This window comes from Amblyraja radiata, chromosome 37, assembly GCF_010909765.2.
Source record: "Amblyraja radiata isolate CabotCenter1 chromosome 37, sAmbRad1.1.pri, whole genome shotgun sequence".
In the NCBI taxonomy this organism is placed as follows: Eukaryota; Metazoa; Chordata; class Chondrichthyes; order Rajiformes; family Rajidae; genus Amblyraja; species Amblyraja radiata.
Window position 1 is genome coordinate 17,087,714 of NC_045992.1, and position 23,318 is coordinate 17,111,031.

A 23,318-nucleotide genomic window follows, 5' to 3' on the forward strand; every position below is an offset into this window, starting at 1 on the left:
TTTCAGTTTTTTATTTGTAAAAAATTTGAAAACCATGTATCATTTTCCTTCCACTTCATAATTATGCGCCACTTTGTGTTGATCTATCACATAAAATCCCAATAAAATACATTTACGTTTGTGGTTGTAACGTGACAATGTGGAAAAGTTCAAGGGGTATGAATACTTTTGCAAGCCACTGTAGTAGTTCAGGACTGCTTTCTAGTTGTGGTAGGATGGTTCAGTTGCCTGATAACAATCTGAGCCTCAAAAGATTTAATGTATCATCTTAACAAATGTTGGGACACAAACATGTTCTGGTCCCGAAACTGAGTGGGACATTTTCTCCCGACGTATCAGGAAAAAAATGACCGCGAGGATTTTTCGCTGTAATCATTAGGCTCTCTTTTGAATGATTTCGGTCTGAATGCAGTAACTATTTTTTTAATCAAAAAAATTATTCAATTATTAAAAATTATATTTACAATACAATAATACAAACCAGAACCCACTACCATAAATCAAAAACAAACAAATATACAATATAAACTACTATACAACTATGTTACACTGCTTGTCAAGGATACATTCCACCCCCCGTGGTTCCAAGCGGTCCCAGAAATCCCCCAGGGCGCCCGTGGACAGGCGTATTTCCTCTCGAACACCACCCGGGCACGGACGTGACCCCCGGAAAAGGGGCAGGCAGCCGGCTCGGGCAGAACCCTCTTCCGCCTGGCGCTGTGACCCGCAGATGGCCAGATTGGCCAGGCCCAGGAGGAACACAACCAGGACATGTTCAGCCCTACCCGCTCCCCTACGCACAGGGATCTTGGGATGAAAGTGAATGATCTCACTCCCACAGGGCCACGGGCGAGGCGCTGCTGCTGCTACACTCCATGGGCTGCACTACGTCGGGACGGGTGAGGCGGGGCTGGACGCGGCGCTCCGACCCGACAGTCCCCTCGAGCCGAGTAGTAGCAGTAAAATACGGGACAAGGGCGGTCCCGTATGGGATAAACCAATTTAGCCCAATATACGGGATGTCCTGGCTAATACAGGACAGTTGGCAACCCTACCCTCCACATCAAGACCAATCACATTCATAAGCATAATCCATTAATATTTTGCATTAGTTGTCCAATTATACTGGCAATCTTGTAAAAAATCTGAAAATAAATTCAGTACCTTTTGTAAGTCAAGCTGTGCTTCAATGTCCTTCTCTCATTATTCAGAGGCTAACAGTAGATCCTGTGGGAAAAATAGGATTGGATTTAGTTTGTGACCTTAAAGTCAGTCAGGTACAGGTAGAATGATAAGCTCACTTGCTGAGCAGCATCCAGGAGTCAAGATTCAATTGTCATATGTCCCAGACAGAACAACAAGTATATAAAATACTTTGTAGTACCTAGGAATAAAATTAGGCCATTCGGCCCATCAAAACTACTCCGCCATTCAATCATGACTGATCTACCTTTCCCTCTCAACCCCATTCTCCTGCCTTCTCCCCACAACCCTTGACACCTGTACTGATCAAGAATCGGTCAATCTCTGCCTTAAAATAATAAGATTAAACGAGAACTTACCAGTTTGAAGTTTGATCTGTATTTTATGAGGAGTTACGATGAGGGATTACGTGAAGAGCCCGCATGCGCGGCATACTTCAAAGCAGCGGTGTGGAATCACAGATAGACACAGTTATTGAAGTAAACATAGTAAAGACAAGGAGACATCAGTTTATCAGTTTGACCCATATTATTGAGGGTGGGAGCGGAGGGCACGTAATCCCTCATCGTAACTCCTCATAAAATACAGATCAAACTTCAAACTGGTAAGTTCTCGTTTAATCTTACTATTTTACTTCGGAGTCACGTGAGTGACTACGTGAAGACTTCAAAGCTCTGTGATTTCAAACCGTGTAACAGTTATTACTTCACTCATTGCCGAAGTCCTTGAGGGAGGAAGTGTGTTATCGTAATCAACCAATGAATCTGTTTGTAGAAAAACACAATGGTATTTTTTAACAATAACAACAAAGAAATTAAATTGCTCCCCTGGGCTTAAATTAAATATTTGCAGTCTGTAAAATCTTTTCTGCAAATAAAACAGGTTTTGCCAATGGCTTATTATAAAATTTCTGAACGGTCTTTCCCCCGACCATCCTGCTGTAGCCAGGATGTGGTCTATAGGCACGTCCATTCTTTTAGCCGTCGACGTGGATGCTGCCCTGGTGGAATAAAATTTGTACATGTTAGTGTTTATCCCAGCAGCTTTTAGCACCTGCTTGAGCCATCTCGAAATGGTTTGGCTCGTCACCCGACCATAAGGTATTTTATGACTGACCCACAAGGCTTTTCATCTCCCTCGAATATTTTGGTTGTGTCTATGTAGGATAGTAGATGGGTCATGGCACATAACCGTGGTTTTGGCGGGTAAGCCCGGAATTCCACGACTGGATTAGGTGTTCCTGGTCTGCTCTGTTTGATCAGTCCCTGGATAACGACAGAGATCTGGTCTGGAGCTGTGAGCATGCTGTCCAGTCTCAATAGGTGTAGTGACTGGACCCTCTGTGCAGATACAAGTGCCATCAACATGAGTGTTTTGAGCATAGATTGTTCCAGGTTGAGGGATCTGGCTGGTGGCCATCCCCTGAGGTATGTCAGGACCACACTGACATCCCATATATGGGTGTACCTTGGTCTAGGGGGTTAGAGTTGTAAATACCCTTCATTAGTTTGACCACCAGTGGGTGGGACCCCATGGCCTGTTGTCCTGGAGCTGGTTTTAAATAGACAGGCAGGGCACTTCTAGCTGTGTTGATGGCTCTGTAGCTGAGTCCTTCATTGTGGTGAAGGTTCGCCAGGAATTCCAGTACGTTGGTAACTGTAGCGGTTGAGTAGGTGGTCCCTGTATCCAAGCAGTACTTCTCCCATTTTTTGATGCTGGACAAGTACTGTTTTTTAGTGGATGTTCGGAGGGATACTGACATGGTGTCGACGGTTTGTTCTGATAATCCCAGTCCCAGAAGTGGTTTGTGCAGAATCTGCAACCCAGGAGTTTGATTTATTCATGGCACGGGTGGCTTGTGCCCGACACTGGGTGTTAATAACTCTGGGTCACTGGGGAATACCATCGGAGTTTCAACAACCATGTCATGGAGTATTGGGAACCATGGCTGCGTAGGCCAGTTGGGTACTATCAAAATACCTGAAGCAGAGTCCATTTGTATTGTGCGTAGTCCCCGACTGATGAGGCAGAAGGGAGGAAATGCATAGAAGAAGAATTTCCCCAATCCAGCGCGAACGCATCTACCGCTGCTGCCTCAGGGTCTGGTTCCCAAGCGACATACATAGGTACCTGGTGATTTAGCCTTGATGCAAATAAATCGATATCTGGCGTGCCATATTGCTTGATAACTTTTGCAAATTTTTTGGGGTTTAACATCCATTCGATGTTGTCATTAAATTTACGTGACCTGGTGTCTGCCACTGTATTTAGCTTACCTGGCAGGTAAGTTGCTGATAGCCAAATATGTCTTTCGACACACCATTGCCAAATTGTGTTGACCAACTTGTCACATGATACCGATTTTATGCCGCCTATATGGTTAATGTAGGCCACCACCGTAGTATTATCTATTTGTAACCGTACATGCAAGTGATGCATATTTGTGCATATGCTTTTAAACCATAAAAGTCACCCAACATCTCTAGATAATTAATGCCCAGTGTAAGTGGTAATGATGACTCTGGGTTAGTCCATCTGCTACTTGTGCTGGATATAGAGTTAGTTGCTTCCCCAGCCTTGAGCACTGGCATCTGTTTGGATAACTAACGTAGGGTTAGTAATGATAATAGGGATGAAACTATGCCAAACGTTTTTTGCCCACCACTGTAGTTCTGATATTGCTTCAGTGGGTAACTTTATGACACGATCATAATGACCTGTGTGTCGTTTTGGTGCCTGTACCTTTGCTCTTTGTAAGTTTTGACAGTGGAAAGGTCCGAATCATTAAATTGTTGCATGATTGTGCCAATTCAACTGTTTTGTCTCTTGGCAATGTTACAGTCACGTATGTATATATGAAATGTATATACTTAACAAACATATTTAGTGAAGTTAAGTCAATGATGATGCGACATACACCATCTTTTTTGGGTTTAGTGAATATATTTGATACGAATTCCAAGGGTTCATGTTTTCCCATGATATCCTTTGTAATTAGTCTCACCAGTTCAGCTTGTCCCTCTCGTTTCTTTAACTGAGAGGGAAAATACCCTCTGGGGTGAATGTTGAACTGGTGGCAATTTTTCTAGTATGAATTGTATTTTATATCCACTAATGCCATTGAGTATATACTGATCACTCGTGATATACTCCCGTGCTTCTTTAAACAGGTGTAATCTCCTCCCTGTTAGTATTAAGCCCCTATTTTCTATATGCTGGTAGGAACCAGACCCACCTAGCTCCATGGTTATGGGTATTGTTCTGTTTCCTGCCGGTCCAACGAGTCTTGCACGTCGTTTGACGTGGCGGTGATGTTGGGGGGTGGCGCATTTTCCATGGGGTCAGCTCTGAGCCCTGGTCTAAAGAAGACTTCCGGGGATAGAATGCGGACCCCGAGCTTTACACCAGTCCCATATGGTAGACGTCGACTGATGGACGCGATGGGGTGCTGCTGCTTAGGAATGATTGTTTTTGGTTTGCTCGTCCCGGGCCTGCCCTCATGAGATCGAAAGTTTTTTAAGGCCTCTTCCATATCCTTCATATGCTTTGTGAGGTTTTTGCCAAAGAGCAGTGGGTCTGGCTCAGTGGCTGGGGTATGCACAACCCCGCCAATTTAGGATTTTATGGCAGGTTTTATGATTTGTTTACGAAGGTTGTGGTCATCTCCGTATTTGTCCACGGAACGAGCAAACGATGTGATGGCTGACGTCAGGAGCCTGAGGATCCGCTGCAGTTTTCTAAGGCCTCATTGACCACCTCTCCTTTAGGGGCCTGTTGGAGAGGTGGTTAATGCTGGCCGCTGGTTTCGCCTTTAACGGCCTCCTGCACGTGGGGTTGCCACGTAGCGGTCCACCACACCTAGCAGCTCTTCCTGTTCCTGCACCCCTTGCATACTCCCGAGATCTTCAGCCAGCTCTTCTTGACCAGCCCAGTCCTGGTCACGAAAGCTACACTCGGGTAAGGAGGAAGCAATGGACAGTGCAGAAGGCACTGTGGAGGGAGTGCCTGAACTCCCCCTGCGAGAGCGCCCCTTCACGAAGCGCGTCTCGCTGGAGCTCCTGCTCCAGGAGCCGCTCCAAGCTGCTCAGCCGGCTGTCTCTCCCCCGGGCGGGTGGAGAGACGTCCCCATCCGACAAGTCGGAAGCCACCGGCCGGACGCCTCTTCCGTGGCTTTACTTCCAGCGCGGTGTCGGGGATAGCGTAGCGCCGGGTAAGCGGTCCTACCGCCTTGTTGCTGTGCCCCCCCAGATGGGACGCTCCTCCGTGGAGTCGAGCAGGGGACAGGTTTGTTCTAGAGCCTTTCTTCTCTGCCTGAAAGTAGAAGGCTCCCTGTGAAAGAAAAACCCGACCTCAGAGCTTACCTGACGGTCCGTTCTTTCACCCCGTAGCGGGAGCGCCTGAATCCCGATGCGCCGCTGTTGCACTGCTGAACGTAATGCCGCGCATGCGTGCTGAACGGGCTCTTCACGTAGTCACTCACGTGACTCCGAAGTAAAATTATCCACTGACTTGGCCTCCACAGCCATCTGTGGCAAAGAATTCCACAGATTCCCCACCCTCTGACGAAAGTCCTTCTCATCTCCTTTCTAAAGGTGCGTCCTTTTACTCTGAGGCTAAGGCTTCTGGTCCTAGACACATATACACATACATATATACACATTAAAACATACAAATTAAAAATAGTGCAAAAGCCAAAACCAATGCCCCAAAGTCTATTGTAGTTCAGAGCCTATTTGGAGGTTGTAGTGTTCAATAGCCTGATGGCTGTTCCTCAACCTGGACGTTACAGTTTTCAGGCTCCTGTACCTTCTTCCCGATGGCAGGAGTGAAATGAGAGCGTGGACAGGGTAGTGTGGGTCTCTGATGATGCTGGCTGCCTTTTTGAGGCAGCGAATCCTGTAGATCCCTTCGATGGTGGGGAGGTCAGTATCCGTGATGGATTCTTGTGAGAATAAATGCTGGGGGTAATAAGTACAGGGACTGCGGGATGTCGAGGGATACTTAGGATGTGACAGGGCGTCACAGTGGAAGGCCACAGTGGTGCAGCGGTAGAGTCGCTGCCTTACAGCGCTTGCAGCGCCAGAGACCCGGGTTCGATCCTGACTACGGGTGCTGTCTGTACGGAGTCGTCACCCAGATCTATCCAGAGATGCTGCCTGTCCCGCTGAGTTACTCCAGCATTTTGAGTCTATCTTCGGTTTAAACCAGCATCTGCAGTTCCTTCCGACAAAATATCAGGAGAAAAGGAATAGGTGACGTTTCGGGTCAAGACCCTTCTTCAGACTGAGAGACAGGTGAAAGGGGAACGAGAGAAATAGAAGGTAAATCAAACAAATGAATGAAATATATGCAAACAGCAACGATGATCAAGAAGAGGAGGAGCTCACCATGGTTCAAGCAAGCCAACAATTCAGTTTAGTTTCAGTTATTATTGTACAGTGAAAAGTGTTTTTTTTATTGGGTGCTATCCAGTCAATGAAAAGATGAAACATGACTACAATCAAGCACATCCTTGAGGTTAATCACATCCTTCCTGTAGTTTGGTGATGGCAACATAAACAACATTGCAATTGTAGAGTCATAGAGTCCTATAAGGTGGAAACAGGCCCTTCGGCCCAACTTGCCCACACCGACCTACACGTCCCAGCTACACTTGTCCCACCTGCCTGCATTTGGCCCATATCCCTCCAAACCTGTCCGATCCATGTGCATGTTGAATGTTTCTTAAATGTTGCAATAGTCCCTGCCTCAACTACCTCCTTTGGCAGCTTGTTCCATACACCTACCACCCTTTGTGTGAAAAAGATTCCCCTCAGATTCCTGTTAAATCTTTCCCTCTTCATCTTAAACCTATGTCCCCTGGTCCTCGATTCCCCTACTCTGGGCAAGAGACTCTGTTCATTTACCCGATCTATTCCTCTCATGATTTTATACACCTCTATAAGATCACCCCTCATCCTCCTGCGCTCCAAGGAGTCCCAGCCTACTCAACCTCTCCCGATAGCTCAGACCCTCAAGTCCTGGCAACACCCTCCGCTCCAGTGGCTGAGGCGGCGTTCTGGCAGCGCCGGCGGCGACCTGAATCTGGGGCTCGGCCGCGGGCTAGTGGATGACATCGTCGGGAGCTCGCGGGTCACAGGTTGATGCCTGTTTTCCGGAGCTCAAAGGTTCAAAGGTTCAAAGGTTGAATTTATTGTCACATACACCTTTAGGTGTAGTGAAATTCTTTTTGCCAATGCAGCACATAAAAAAGAATACAAACATAGCAATAATAAATAGCTTCAACATAAAAACATAAAAACATCCCCCCACAATGGTTCCCATTATGGGGGAAGGCACAAAGTCCAGCCCCATCCCCAATGTTCACCCATAGTCGGGCCTATTGAGGCCTCCACAGTTGCCTTCACGGAGACCCGATGTTCCAGGCCGTCCTCGCCGGGTGATGGTGTTCCGGCGTCGGGAGAGTCCTCTCAGCGGCATGGGAACCCTGGAACGGCCGCCTCCCTACTCGAGACCGTGGCTTCCGGAGCCGACAAGGCTGCGCCGAATGGAGCTCAACTGGCGATCTCATCACGAGATCCCAGGCTCCCGATGGAAAGTTTCAGCGCCGCCGCCCGTAGCTCCGCGATGTTTTTAACGCCGGTCCCAGCTCACCGGAGTTCCAGCGCGGCGGCCCAGGCAAGGCACCGCCCGCCCCGCAATGGCGCTCCAGCGCTGCACTGCCGTCCTCAGACCCGCAGCTCCGCCGCCGCCGATGCCGGTGCTGCCGCCGCCGCCGCCGATGCCGGTGCCGCCGCCGCCGATGCCGAGGCTCAGGGCGGTCCCCTCGCTCCTCGGACCCGCAGCTCCGCAGCCGCCGCCGATGCCCCGGGCGATCCCCTCAGGAAACGCCCCTCCAGGCCCGCTGGTAGGCCGCAAGGACGGGTCGAAAGTGCAGCCCGGAGAAAAGCTGCATCTCCGACCAGGTAGAGACCCTGAAAATTAGTTTCCCCCTTCCCCCCCCCCCTCCCCCACACATAAAAAAGCTAGAACTCCTCAAAAACAAAACACTAAACGAACTAAAAATAAGAAAAAAGATGAAAAAACAGACAGCTGCAGGCTAGGCAGCCATACCCCCTACAGGTCGGCGCCAACTCCCGTGGCAACAAATGCGTCCGCTGGACTGGAGGGCGGCAGCTTCGACCACCCCCGGGCTGCGGAGCTTGAACCGCGGGACTGACTCACCATCGCCCGGTGGGGTATCGCCTCGGCGCAGAGGGAGAAGAGGAGGGAAGAGCCAGTAACCCTAAGACGTTTCCCTCCATCACAGTGAGGAGGTGTTTAGTGAACTCACTGTGGTGGATGTTAATTTGTGTTTATTGTGTGTTGTTTATTATTACATGTATGGCTGCAGGCAACAACATTTCGTTCAGACCGAAAGGTCTGAATGACAAATAAAGGATTCAATTCAATTCAATTCAATTCAATTCAAATCTTCTCCAACTTGACAATATCTTTGTAACTTGCAATTGAAATTGTGCACAAGAGATCTCGTAGCTCATTTAAAAACTGTGTTATAGTTTCTATCCCCGTACGCAGGTCCTTAAACATGTCATCATCAGAAGTACAATTCAACATCAACGTATGTATCAGAGTTGTTGAATAGGTGACGTTTCAGGTCGAGACCTTTCTTTAGACTGAAGAAGGGTCTCGACCCGAAATGTCACCCAGTCCTTCGCTCCATAGATGCTGCCTCACCTGCTGAGATTCTCCAGCATCTTTATCTACCTCTGTTTTTCCAGCATCTGCAGTCCCTTCTTAAACAGAGTAGTTGAAAGTCACCATCTCAAGAAGCAGTTGAACTGAATCATAGATGTGAATTTAAAGATAATCTAGTTATGTCCACTCATAACTCCTTACTGCACTCTTGCCTATGTCAGGGTGATTAAATCTGAAGACAATCCTTGAAGTGTAGCCTCACCAGATGTTTCACACATCTGCCACATAACATCAATACTTCTATATCAATGCCCTAACCGATGAAGCCCTTCATGCCAAAAGCCTTCTTCACCACCTTGTCTATCTATATACCTAGTCTGAAGAAAACTCACCACCCGAAACTTTTCCTATCCATGTCCTCCAGAGGTGCTGCCTGACCTTCTGAGTGACTCCAGCACTTTGTGGTTTGCTCAAGATACCAGCATCTTGCTTGTGTCAGCTTGTACATCTGGATCTCTCTGTCCTGCAACACTTCCCGGGGCCATGCGCTCACGGCGATGGTCCTACCCTGATTTGACTTCCCAAAATGCAACTCCTTGCACTTACCTGAAGTAAACTCCGTTTGTCATTCCTCAGCCCACTTCCCCGGCCGATCAAAATACTGCTGTAATTCTAAATCATTGATGTAGATGGCAAACAGTATTGGGCGCTGCACTGATCCCTGAGGCACACCACCAGTCTCGGGACCCTAGTCTTTCATTGAACACCTACGCTCGGTCTGCCGAGGCCGACTGGATCTCCCGACTGCCAAACACTTCCTTTCCATTCCCACACTGACCTTTCTGTCCTGGGCCTCCTCTATTGTCAGAGTGAGGCCCAGCGCAAATTGGAGGAACAGCACCTCATATTTCGCTTGAGTAGCTCACACCCCAGCGGTGTGAACATTGACTTCTCTAACTTCAAATAGCCCTTGCTTTCCCTCTCTCTCCATCACCTTCCCCTTCCCAGTTCTCCCACCAGTCTTACTGTCTCCGACTACATTCTATCTCTGTACCGCCCACTCCCCTGCATCAGTCTGAAGAAGGGTCTCGACCCGAAATGTCACCCATTCCTTTTCTCCAGAGATGCTGCCTGTCCCGCTGAGTTACTCCAGCATTTGATATCTATCCAATTTAGTAGCTCTCCCTGAATCCTATGTAGCTACTTTCCAGAACAGCATAACATGCAGAACCTTATCAAAGGCCTTGTTGAAGTCCATAGAGAACAGGTGGAGATACGCAGCAAGTCGAGCGTCATTCGTGGTGAGAAAAAATAGTTCTTGTTGATGAGCTCTCTTCACAATAGTTCTGAATTTCAATGAAAGATGATAATTCTTGACCATTAACACTGATTCCTGCATCTGCTGCCTGACGTTTGAATGTGCGAGGAGGAGAAGGAATATTAGCTGGTTTAGTTTAGTTTAGTTTAACAGAGATACTGTGTGGAAACAGGCCCTTCTGCCCTACTAGTCCATGCTGACCTTCAAACACCCGTTCACATATACTGAGAGAATGGAGCGGCTGGGCTTGTACACTCTGGAGTTTAGAAGGATGAGAGGAAATCTTATTGAAACATATAAGATCATTAAGGGATTGGACACACTAGAGGCAGGAAACATGTTCCCGATGTTGGGGGAGTTCAGAACCAGGGGCCACAGTTTAAGAATAACGGGTAAGCCATTTAGAACGGAGACGAGGAAACACTTTTTCACATAGAGAGTTGTGAGTGTGGAATTCTCTGCCTCAGAGGGCGGTGGAGGCCGGTTCTCTGGATACCTTCAAGGGAGAGCTAGATCGGGCTCTTAAAGATAGCGGAGTCAGGGGATATGGGGGGAAGGCAGGAACGGGGTACTGAGAGGGGATGATCAGCCATGATCACATTAAATGGCGGTTCTGGCTCAAAGGGCTGAATGGCGTACTCCTACTATTGTCTATTGTCTATTGTCACACACTAATTCTAAACACTCCCTACACACTAGGAGCAATTTCTTTGGGAATGTGGGAGGAAACCAGAGCACCCGGAGAAACTCACACGTGCAAACTCCACACAAAGACTGCGCCCGAGGTCAGGATCGAACTCAGGTCCCTGGCGCTGTGAGTCTGCAGCTCTACCCACTGAGCCACTGCACTGCCCTAAGAGAGGGTGCTGAACGGGTGTTGTTAGAGTTTGGGGAAAGTGAATGGAAAAACCATAAAACTTCTGGAAAAGGACATTAATAGGCATTGAGCTCCTTGTAGTTTCTCCATCATTCAAAAAGAGCACGTTTAATCAATGTCTATTCTGGCAAAACATTGCCTGCTTCTCGTTCATTGCACCAGAATCCTTGTCGAGAGCTCTTCAGAACCTTTGGCAATGTATGAGCAAGGGCAGGCATGCATGGGTGATGTTCTAATGGTGGAGATTTTTAAGGCAAAGATAGATAGATTCTCGATTAGTACGGGTGTCTGGGGTTATGGGGTGAAGGCAGGAGAATGGGCTTAGGAGGGAGAGATAGATCAGCCAGGATTGAACGACAGAGTAGACTTGAGGGGCCGAATGGCCTAATTCTACTCCTATTCCTTATGACTTTATGAGATAGAAGCCCTGGTGCTGAAGTCCAAAGCTCGTTCCAGAATCTAACGTAACATAAAAATGGTAGGTGATCTGCTTCAAGTAGTCAGTGGGACGAAGGATGAAGTCAATCGCCAGCAAATGGTATTTCTAGTTAGTCCATAAGACCATGAGAGATAAGAGCTGAATTAGGCCATTCAGCCCATCGAGTCTATTCCGCCATTCAATCATGACTGATCCATCTTTCCCTCTCAATCTCATACTCCTGACTTCTCCTCACAACCTTTGACACCCTTTCTAAGCAAGAACCGTTTTAAAAATACCCAATGACCTGGCCTCCACATGAATTCCACAGCTCCACTGCTTTCTGGCTGAAGAAATTCCTCCTCATTCCCATTTTGAGGGTTTATCTATTCTTTAATCACAGGAAATGGTTATTTATTCAGAAGGCAAGTGGGAGCCAGAAGCCTAGCAATTCCTTGGCCCAGTTCCAGAGAAAACTGTTCAGTGTAGTTGAAAATCAGCGTAGTCTAGAGGAAAGTAATTGATTGCAGAATACTGGTGTCTCAGACCTGTTGGGGAATTGTAATGCTGTCGCTTGGCCAGGAGTTTTGTTCGACCAGCATGGTTTATCCACAATAAAACTCCCCCAAATTATGTCAATGGTGCTGCACCAAATAAAATTAATTGTCAGTGAGATTTATAACATTCATGGTTTGAAAAGTGGTGGTTGTAATTAGCTTATGATAGACACAAAGTGCTGGAGTAACTCAGCGGGACAGGCAGCATCTCTGGAGAGAAAGAATGGGTGATGTTTCGGGTCGAGACCCTTCTTCAGACTGACAATACAACAGCCAATAGACAATAGGTGCAGGAGTAGGCCATTCGGCCCTTCGAGCCAGCACCGTCATTCAATGTGATCATGGCTGATCATCCACAATCAGTACTCCGTTCCTGCCTTCTCCCCATATCTCCTGACTCAGCTATTTTTAAGAGCCCTATCCAGCTCTCTCTTGAAAGCATCCAGAGAACCTGCCTCCACTGCCCTCTGAGGCAGAGAATTCCACAGACTCACCACTCTCTATGAGATAAAGTGATTCCTCGTCTCCGTTCTAAATGGCTTACTCCTTATCCTTAAACTGTGGTCCCTGGTTCTGGACTCCCCCAACATCGGGAACATGTTTCCTGCCTCTAGCGTGTCCCAAGCCCTTAACAATCTTATTTGTTTCAATGAGAAATCTTCTCATCCTTCTGAACTCCAGAGTGTACAAGCCCAGCTGCTCCATTCTCTCAGCATATGACAGTCCCGCCATCCCGGGAATTAACCTTGTAAACCTACTCTTGCACTCCCTCAATAGCAAGAATGTCCTTCCTCAAATTAGGGGACCAAAACTGCACACAATAGTCCAGGTGTGCTCTCACTAGGGCTCTGTACAACTGCAGAAGGACCTCTTTGCTCCTATATTCGATTCCTCTTGTTATAAAGGCCAACATGCCATTCGCTTTCTTCACTGCCTGCTGTACCTGCATGCTTACTTTCATAGACTGATGTACAAGGACCCCCAGATCCCGTTGTACTTCCCCTTTTCCCAACTTGACACCATTTGACTGGTTAGGGATAAGGGAAATGGGAGATATAGACGGTGATGTGGAGAGATAAAGTAGTTTAGTTTAGTTTAGTTTGGTTTAGGGATCCAGCATGGAAACAGGCCCTTCGGCCCACCTGGTTCATGCTGACCGATCACCCATCAACACTAGTTCTATATTATCCCGCTTTCTCATCCACTCTCGACACACTAGATGCAATTTACAGAGGGCCAATTAACCTATAAACCCGCATGCCTTTGAGGGGTGGGAGGAAACCGGAACTCCTGGAGGAAACCCACGCGGTCACAGGGAGAACGTGCAAACTCCACACAGACAGCACCCGTAGTCAGGATCGAACCCGGGTCTCTGGCGCAGTAAGGCAGCAGCTTTACCAGCTGCACCACTGTACCAGTCAGTTGATAATGAGACATCTAACTAAAATGCATTTGGATATTAATATACAATGTTTTTGTGTTTGTAAATTAATCTACAGCAGGTTGCAGACAAAAACAATTCTCCAGCACTCAAAACAATAAAGAACTCTTGCAAATATATGGGAACACCAGAAATAAACACAACATATACCTCTTCACCTTTATCAACCTATTAACTGTATAGGATGGAACTGCAGATGCTAGTTTAAACCGAAGACAGATACAAAAACCTGGAGTAACTCAGTGGGTCAGGCAGCATCTCTGGAGAAAAGGAATAGGTGACGTTTTGGGTCGAGACCCTTCTTCAGGCTGAGAGTCAGGGGAAAGGGAACTGAGAGATATAGACAATGATATAGAGAGATATGGAACAAATTAATGAAAGATATGCAAAAGGTAACGATGATCAGGGAAAGGTGGAGCCCACAATGGTCCATTGTTGGCTGTGGGCCAGGTGTGAACAAGTTATACAGACAGTGAAACTAGCACGACGGCTGGGGGAGGGACAGAGGGAGAGGGGATACAAGGGTTACTTGAAGTTAGAGATATCAATGTTCATACCGCTGGGGTGTAAGCTGCCCAATTGAAACATGAGGTGCTATTCCTCCAATTTGCATTGGGCCTCACTCTAACAGTGGAGAAGGCCCAAGACAGAAAGGTCAGTGTGTGAATGGGAAGGGGAGTTAAAGTGTTTGGCAAGTGGGAGTAAGATCACGTAGGCCAAGGCAGACTGAGCGAAGGTGTTCTTATATAGGTGTACAAAGTTATGAGAGGAATAGATCGGGTAGATGCACTGTTTCTTGCCCAGAATAGGGGGATCGAGAACCAGAGGACATGGATTTAAGATGAGGGGGGAAATGTTTAATAGGAACCTGAGGGGAACTTTTTTTACACAAAGTGGTGGGTGTCAGGAACGAGCTGGTAGTTGAGGCAGGTAGTAACGCAACGTTTAAGCAACATTTGGACAGGTACATGGAGAGAGGATGGTTTAGAGGGATATGGCCCAAACGCAGGGAGGTGGGACTAGTGTAGATGTTACATGTTGGCCCGTTGTGGGCAAGTTGGGCCGAAGGGCCTGATTCCACACTGTATCACTCTATGACTCACGACACTCCTGACAAGAAATGCTGCCAACTGCATGACTGAGACGATGGGCAATGTCTTCCATGAGAAAGAGCAAGGTTTTACCTGTGCGATGTATCTTGCCACAGACGTGCCCTCTGGTTACAGAAACTGCCCGATGACTTTGTTCGGATGAGCGCCACAATGATCGCTAGCTCGCTCCAGGTTCGGAAGCTTCACCAGTTAGTTTATAGTTGGGGCAAAAAAATGTTCTGGAATAACATCACCACAGCAACTGACAGCACAAGCCTGACAGCACTGAATAATTCAACAACAGCCCGCACTGCTGATCAACAAACAATGGTACAGCAACACAATACAAAGTGTATGTGATGTGTGCCTTTGTAAACTCTAAAGCTGCTTTCACATCAGAGGTCGGATTTTCCTGTTTCAGGCAACTGACAGCATTGTTCTTGGATAGACACAAAAAGCTGGAGTAACTCAGCGTGACAGGCAGCATCTCTGGAGAGTTTCTGGTCTAGACCCTTCTACAGTCTCGACCCGAAACGTCACCCATTCCTTCACCCCAGAGATTCTGCCTGTCCCGCAGAGTTACGCCTGCACTTTGTGTCGAACTTCACTAACCCTAGAAACAGGAGCCGGACCTCAAGAGCCAAGAGTATTTTATTGTCATATGTCCCAGATAGAACAATTACATTCTTACTTGCAGCAGCACAACAGAATATGAAATGTAATATGGGATTTTAGTTTTGTTTAGTTTAGAGATACAGCATGGAAACAGGTCCTTCGGCCCACCGGGTCCGCGCTGACCAGCGATCCCCGCACACTTAAGGGCCTGTCCCAGGAGCATGCGACTTCATGTGGCAAGCGCGACCTAACGTGGTCGCTTGAGCCGTACGGCCTCGCGGGGCCGGTCCCACTTCGATCGCCGGAGCTGTATGGAGTTGTGCTGAGCTGGTCCCGACATCGCGCGGGGCTCCGAAAAACTGTTCTAAAATTCCACGAGGCAACGGCCTGCCGGCCCGCAGCCGCCTCGACGCCATACGCACGCGTGAACTTCCCGCGGACTTCGCTCAAACTTCATGTCACTCACTCGACCTCCGCCCGGCCCCCGCTTCCGGTTTGGTCGCGCTCGCCGCATGCAGGTCGCATGCTCGTTGGACAGGCCCTTAACACTATCCTATACACACTAGGGACAATTTTTACATTTACCAAGCCAATTAACCTACAAACCTGTACGTCTTTGGAGTGTGGGAGGAAACAGAAGATCTCGGAGAAAACCAACGCAGGTTACGGGGAGAACGTACAAACTCCGTACAGACAGCGCCCGTAGTCGGGATTGAACCTGGGTCTCCGAAGCTGCATTCGCTGTACTGTAACTCTACCGCTGAGCCACCGTGACCGCACAAATAATCTTCAATAGATCTTCAGATAGACACAAAAAGCTGGAGTAACTCAACAGGACAGGCAGCATCTCTGGAGAAAGGGAATGGACGACGTTTCTGGTCGAGACCCTTCTTCAGAAAATTCTTCAGTATCCCTCCGTTATCATCTCTTCCACAGCCAACAATGAACCATCTTGGCCGCTTTGGTCTAACCTGTTCTGTATCTTTGCATTCCTCTAGTTCCCCTCTCCTCTGACTCTCAGTCTGAAGAAGGGTCTCAACCCGAAACGTCACCCATTCCTTCTCTCCAGAGATGCTGCCTGTCCCGCTGAGTTACTCCAGCTTTTTGTGCCTATCTATGGTTTAAACCTATGGTTCCTTCCTAAACATAGTTCTTGGGATGGAAGGCTGTGTCCTTCCGCACTGCTGCTGAACTTGTTTAAGACTCGCGATGGGGAAGGACAGAGCAGGCATCCCACAGAGTCATAGAGTCGCAGAGACACAGAGACACAGAGACAGAGAGACACAGAGACAGAGAGTCACAGTGTCACAGAGACACAGAGACAGAGAGTCACAGTGTCACAGAGACAGAGACACACAGTCATAGAGTCACGGAGACAGAGTGACAGAGACATAGAAACATAGTGTCATAGAATCATCGAGTCATAGTCATAAGGTCATATCAAGTACTAGGAGCAGAATTAGGCTATTCGGCCCATCAAGTCTACTCTGCCATTCAATCATGGCTGAATTATACAGTCATAGAGACATAGTCATAGTCATATAGTCATATAGTCAGTGTAGACACAAAATGCTGGAGGAACTCAGAGGGTGAGGCAGCGTCTCTGGAGGGAAGGAATGGGCGACGTTTCGGGTCGAGACCCTTCTTCAAACTGATGTCAGGAGAGTGGATGGGACAGAGATCAAATGTAGTCGGAGACAGTAAGACTGGTGGGAGAACTGGGAAGTGGTGGGGAAAGAGAGGAAACGCAGGGACTATTTGAAGTTAGAGAAGTCCGTACATTAAAGCACCCGTGGTCAGGATGGAACCCGGGCCTCTGGTGCTGTAAGGCAACAACTCTACCGCTGCGCCACCATGTCGCCCGTATATTTGTACGAAGAATAATTTCACTGTGTTACCACATTGCAATAAAAGCACCATTAAAGCATTGAAGTACAGGCCCAGTGCTGTCAAACGCACATCATACGTTAACCCAGTCATCCCGGGATCATTCTCACCAACCTCCTCTGGACCCTCTCCAACACCAGCACATCTTGTAGGGCCGAGATGGCCTGTTTCCGTGCTGTAATTGTTATATGGTTATATGGTTATCCATCCTCAGATATGGGGCCCAGAACTGCTGTCTGACCAGCGCCTTGTAAAGCCTCAGCATAACGTCCCTGAGTGGTGTGGCACTGTGCAAGAACTCAACCCCTAATGAAAAACACACCAAGGCTGTTTATAGTTTACCATTCACTCTCTGCACCTGCATCAGAGGTGAACGCTGGCACCTCCAGCTGGAGTTGACAAATCACATTCAGAAAGTCACAGCATTTTAATGAAATGGCAGAAAACTCAATTATAAGTGACAATTCCCAGGACTATTTAACTCCAATTACAGAGAACATCCTTTTAAATGTTACATCAAAAGCCGTGGGGACAGAACATAGAACAGTACAGCACGGGAAGAGGCCCTTCGGCCCACAATGTCTGTGCCAAACACGATGCCAAGTTATACTGACCTCATATGATCCATATTCTCTGCATGTCCACGTGCCTATCTAAAAGCATCACCCTGTCTTAAACACTAGATTTCTGGTAGACAAAAGTGCTGGAGAAACTCAGCGGGTGCAGCAGCATCTATGGAGCGAAGGAAATAGGCAACGTTTCGGGCCAAAACCCTTCTTCAGACTGATGTAGGGTGGGGGGGCTGTTTCTGGTGCTGTTTTTCCGTCACAATTTGCCTTGAAAGCTGATTTACATTGCCTTTTCATAAGACCGTACGATCATAAGACATAAAGCAGAATCAGGCCCATCGTGTCTCCTCCACCATTCAACTCATGGCTTGATCTCTTCACCTCAACCCCATTCTCCTATTTTCTCCCAATAACAGTTAACATCCTTACTAATCATGAGCCTATCAATCTCCACTTCAAAATACCCCGTGACTTGGCCACCACAGTCGTTTGCGGTAATTAATTCCACATTCTGACTGTGAAAGAATTATTCCTCATCTCCATTATAAAGCTACGTCCATTTATTCTGAGGCTGTGCCCTCTGGTCCTAGACTCTCCCACTAGTGGAAACATCCTCTCCACATCCACGCTATCCAGGCCTACCATTGTTCGGTAGACTTCAGTGAGAAACCCCCTCATATCTTCCAAACTCCAGCAAATACAGGCCCAGAGCCACCAAACGCTCATCATATGTTCTCAATCATCCCTGGGATCATTCTCATAAGCCTCCTCTGGACCCTCTCCAACGCCAGCACATCCTTCCTCAGAAATGGGGCCCAAAACTGCTCACAATACTCCAAAGGTGTTCTGGTGAGTGCCTTATAAAGCAGCATTACATCCTGGCTTTTATATTGTAGCCCTCTTGAAATGAATGATAACGTTGTATTTGCCTTCCTGCGTCCTCCTCAGCCTTAGGATATTCCTCTGCTATTGTGCTGATTGATAAAAACAATTGGAGTTTCCAACTTCATCCAAATTCTTCTCTGAATAAGAAATTTGGTAACATTTTCTACCAATTAAAATAGACATTTGACAGTAATGTGAACTAGTGAACTAGATGTACCCAACCTTCAATCGAGAACCTCGTGTCTTGGTGTTGAGACAACAACCTTTCTCTCAATGTCAGCAAGACAGTGATGGACTTCAGGAAGTGAAGCGTTACACACGCCCCAGTTTGCATTGACGGTGCCGAAGTAGAGATGGTTGAAAACTTCTAATTCCCAGGAGTCAATATCACCAACAACTTCTCCTGGACCACCCATACTGAAGCAACGATCAAGAAAGCACACAAACGCCTCTACTTCCTTAGAAGGCTTCGGAAGTTTGGCATGTCCCCTACAACTCTCACCAACTTCATTTACACCTCACGCTGCCTCGGCAAGGCCACCAGCATAATCAAGGACGTGTCGCACCCTGGCCATTCCCTCTTCTCTCCTCTCCCATCGGGCAAAAGGTATAGAAATATGAAAAAACGTGCCTCCAGATTCAGGGACAGTTTCTTCCCAGCTGTTATCAGGTAACTGAACCATCCTACCGCAACCAGAGAGTGGTCCTGAACTACTATCTACCTCATTGATGACCCTCAGACTATCTTTGATCAGACTTTACTGGCTTTACCTTGCACTAAACGTTATTGCCTAATCGTGTATCTGTACACTGCGAATGGCTCGATTGTAATGATGTGTAGTCTTTCCGTTGGCTGGTCAGCACGCAACAAAAGCTGGACCTCGCTACACGTGACAATAAACTAAAACTGAACTAAACTGAAACTGAGTAAAGTGAATAAGTGAACTAGATGTCTCATCTTCAAGAGCTTCTTCAAAATTGTCAACTCATTCTAAAGAACAGAAGCAGAAACATGTTGACAGAGACCACCCCCTGCAGAGAGAGGGTCAAAGACAGAGACACACAGAGAGTCAGGCAGAAGAAGAATGGGAAAACATGTTATATAGTGAGTCAAGAGTTAAGAGTCAAGAGTGATTTTACTTCGGAGTCACGTGAGTGACTACGTGAAGAACCCCGCCAGGACGCATGCGTGTCATATCGCTTTCACGCTTGCGAAACGACAGGCGGGGTGGAGCGTTCCCCCGCAGCGGTAAGTTTGAAACCGCGCCCTGCAGGTAAGTAATTTACTCTGCGGTAGTGTTTGTCCCCGCGCTGTTTTTACACAGGGGGGGGAAGCTGGACAAAATAGTGTCCACAAGTGCTGCGAGTGAAGCTGGCTGAGGAGGACCGCGAAGTTGCGGGAGCCAGCAGCAGCTAAAGGCACAAGCCCCGTAAGTGGGATCAGCTGTGCCGACTTTTGGTCCCGCGCCGGCCAGAACACCACGGCCGGGCGGGAGACTATTCAGAATGGGGCCGTCGACTTTGACAAGTCGAAACGGCAGGAGGCGGGGTGGAACGACGTTCCCCTGTAGCGACAGTTTAAACCTGGACTTGCAGGTAAGTGAAACTGCGGTCTTTATTCTCCCCATACTGTTTCACAGGTGGGGAAACATGGAGAGCTGTGCAAACAACGGCAAGTTTTAAGCCTGGACCTACAGGTAAGTGATACTGCGGTCTTTATTGTTCCCATACTGTTCTACAGGTGGGGGAAACATGCACAAGACAAAGAAGTCGACCAGAGCTGCGACAAAGCTGGCGGGGGAAGACCGCGGAGTTGCGGACGCCAGCAGCGGCCGGCGGCACAGGAATCACTCGTAAGGGAACAGCTGTGCCCGACTTCGCCCCCGCACCGGCCAGATTAAACACTGCGTCTGGGCGGGAAGGCAAGAAGAAAACCAAAAGAGTCGTTGACTGATGAGTCCGACTTTGGGAGAACAGCGACCGTGAGCGCTGGAGCCGGTTGGAGCGGCTTATGGAGCCGAGCTCCAACATGACAGGCTCCGGGAGATGGAGTCTAGTCACTGTGGGCACTATGTAAAACCCACAGCAGCACCTCTTGTAGGGCTGCACAGTGCATCTCCCTCGTCAGAGGGGAGTACTGGGGGGTCAATTCTAGGCTGACCCTGAAGAGGGGGTTTTGACGAACAAAACTACAAGTGTGCAGGAAGGCAAAATCTACTGGTCATGGTGTCCAAATACATACAGCCAGAACACGATGGACACCACTGCAAAAATACTTGGGACCAGGAAACTGCGCATCCCTGAATGTTCCAGTCGTGGAAATAGCATCTGGAAACATGTCGGAGCAGGACTTAGGAAAGCCCTGGGGCTCATAAAGGCGACAACATTAAGGATCTCCTACAGCCAAAGACAGCACCCTTATGCACCCACCAGCAGAACAAGAGAAGCTGGTGAAAGCTCAAAGGCCGGGCATGCGGACTGCAGTCTTTTAGACCATAGCCCAGACCGACCTTTCTGGAAGATGCGCAAATCCCCAAACCAAAAACAAACCCAGACACCGGCGCCTCAACCTCCATGAAGACCACACAGAAGAAGCAAACTTCCACTGGTAACAATGGAGGTAGGTGAGTCTGGTCCCTTACAAATTATAGGAAGAGTGGATAATACACACATTGGTGGGAGATTACACTCTTTTGGATATGGTGTATATTAACTACAGACACTTATATCCTAAGCAGTACCCAGGGATATACCATTGAATTGTGCAAAAGGGGTAATGGGTAAACCCAACACGATTGGCTGGAATACATTGTACAAAATGGGAACTGGTAACTGCTAAAGGACTGATTTCCAAAGGCTACTCCATGGCTAGCATCGACCTAGAAGATGCTTACTATTCAGTGCCTACACGGACTGATCACAAACGTTATTTTAAAAAATTCAACTGGATGGGGCAGCTCTGGCAGTATAGAGCTCTACCAAATACATAATCATATGATCATACTAATTGTGGGCATAACTTTGGAGTTGGCCTAACTAGCTGTAACAGCCACCATACAATTGGGTGAAAACTGAGGTTATCATCCAACCAGTTAAATCTAAACTAACGCCTACCAACATAATGGATTATTTGGGGTTCACTATTGACAACTCAGATGTCGGTGACTTTACCAAAGGACAAGGCTACAGTCTTAACTGAGGCCTGCAACAACCCCACTGACATCAGTGAACCGTCTATCAGATTGGTAGCAAGTATAATTGGCATATAGTGCCTGCCTTTCCAGCCACACAATTTGGGCCTTTGTATTACCAAAAATCTACAAAGGGCAAAATATAAACACTCAAAGTTAATACTGGTCATTTCGACAGACCAATAAGCCACCAATCAAAGCTTATGGAATTAAAATGGTGGAGGGATAACATTCGGCATTGTTCCAACCCTATCGTTATCAGCAAACCCTTAGTGGTGCTACAAACTGATGCCAGTGCGCTTGGTTGGGGTACTACCAATTTCCATCTCCATCTGTGGAGGTAGATGAAAGGCACAGGAGGCATCATTATCACAGACACTGGGCATAAACTACCTGGAAATGTGGGGCGCGTTCTATGGCCTAAAGTCATACTGCTCTGGGATAAATCACCAACGTGTTAGACTACAGAGTGACAATCTGACTAATACAATTTGGTAATGGTGTATCCAGAGAAATATTGGAATATCAGCTACTTACCTACCAGGTAACCCAAAATTCAGTGACAGACATCAGGTCACGCAAATTCAATAAAATAAGACTTAATCACCAGTTACCAAACTGTGTTTCTTGGGAACCAGACCCTGGGACAGCAGGGACAGATGCTTCTCACTGCATTGAGGGGGCAATTGTTTATCTATGCATTCTCTCCTTTTCTGCATCATCAGTCGGGTATTACGAAAAATACAACAAGACTCAGCGTCTGTTAATTGGTAGTGCCGATTGGCCTACTTAACCATGGTTCCCTGTGATACTCAACATGGGGTTTAACCATGCATCACCATCCTGAAACAACCAGATTATTGGTTCATCCCGTAACAGGGGAACCCATCCATGTCAAAAACAACAAACCTATCAATTTGTAGAGTCTAAAGAAACCTCTACTGCAACTGGGACTGGCGGACCGAACATTGAACATTATCTCAGCGGGCCACAGATAGTCCACCAAAAACTATATCTGGTATACATCAGGAAATGGGAGATATATTGTCACAGAAACAACATCACCTACAGTTTGATGAACATAACGTCTGTTCTCGAATTCCTGGCAGGCCTCCATTATGATGAGGGGCTCAGTTACAGTGCCATTAACTGCGCCAGAAGTGCCCTATCAACATATCTATGGCAAGGATCAGAGCGTCATTCTGTTGGGACTCACCCCTGGTAACCAAACTTATGAGGGGAATTTTTAATATCTATCCCCCAAGAACCAGGTACTCTCTAAAATGGGATATGAGTATTGCCCTAACGTTGCTAAGGAATTGGTCTCCAGCGACAGCTCTGTCCCTGCAAAGATTGACGCACAAAACAGTCATGCTGATGGCTTTGGTCACGGCACTAAGGGTACAGTCGTACATAAGTTAAGGCTGGACTATATGACTTCTTCAACAGGAATATAACGTTTCATATTACGAATTAGTCAAACAGAACAGACTCAGGCCTCAAAATAGAATTTAGGGATTACCCTACAGATATCGTCTCTGTATAATAAAATAATTATTGTTCTATAT

At 47.4% G+C, this 23,318-nt stretch overlaps 1 long non-coding RNA gene across 1 annotated transcript in view; it reads left to right on the forward strand.

The window, feature by feature from the left end:
• The first annotated feature begins 1,161 nt into the window (after window positions 1-1,161).
• The window catches only part of LOC116966485, a 107,604-nt gene continuing 85,447 nt past the window's right edge, over window positions 1,162-23,318 (forward strand). Inside the window, exon 1 of the long non-coding RNA XR_004410035.1 lies at window positions 1,162-1,229. This is a non-coding gene — a long non-coding RNA (uncharacterized LOC116966485). The remainder of the gene's footprint in view (window positions 1,230-23,318) is intronic.